We start from the raw sequence: 819 nt of genomic DNA, 5'->3' as shown, positions 1-819 counted from the left end.
CATATCTAAGTGGGTGCACTTGATATCAAATCTGGGTGCATTTGATACAAAGCTGATGGAAATTTGCGAGGAGGAGAAAAGAGTGAAGTGAGAGCCAATGCTGCCCTCAGCTGTGGGATGGGCGCATCCATCCCACCCCACCCCACCCCACCCCACCCCACCCCACCCCGTTCAGCCCCACACCCCAGCACACCCCCCCCGGCCCCTGTGTGGAGCTGAGCACAGCTTTATGGCTGCTCTGCTGGGCGCTGCCCGTGCAATAGCAGTGATGTGGGATGAGCGTCCCAGCCCTGATTTGTGCTCCAAACCCGAACCAACACGAAATCCCCAGAAGTCACTGCCCCGAGTCTTACGGGCTCTGTGGGGTGCAGTCAAAATACATGGAAATATATGGAAAAACAAATTTCAGTGCATTTCTCCCCTTTCGTTTTTTTGTGAAGGAGAGCCGGGCGGATAGCCTGCATGACTTTTGATCTTTTCGTGCTACTTAGCAAAGGGGACAGGCAACACCTCGCCCACATTCCTCAGCCAAGAGGTGCTGGGGGCGCCGGCTGCATTTTTTTTAGCAAGAAGCCAAATTTCAGGAGTTTATTTCCAGGAGCGCGGAAACAAAAAGGGAGCGGCTGGAAGGCGGCCGTCAACCAGCGCCCATCGCCGCCGACGTCCGCACTCGATCCCTGCGCTCCCACTGCCCCCAGCGCCCATTGTTCCAGGTTTCCGCACCGCTTCCAGCGACTCCCGGCGCCCTCAGCAACTCCCAGTGCAGCCACGACTGCGATCCGCGCCCAGCAGCGCCCAGCAGCAGCGGCCCGACGCGAC

Source organism: Meleagris gallopavo, chromosome 26 (genome assembly GCF_000146605.3).
Source record: "Meleagris gallopavo isolate NT-WF06-2002-E0010 breed Aviagen turkey brand Nicholas breeding stock chromosome 26, Turkey_5.1, whole genome shotgun sequence".
Lineage (NCBI taxonomy): Eukaryota > Metazoa > Chordata > Aves > Galliformes > Phasianidae > Meleagris > Meleagris gallopavo.
The sequence above is the reverse complement of the archived record's forward strand: the minus strand, read 5'-3'. Positions refer to the sequence as shown.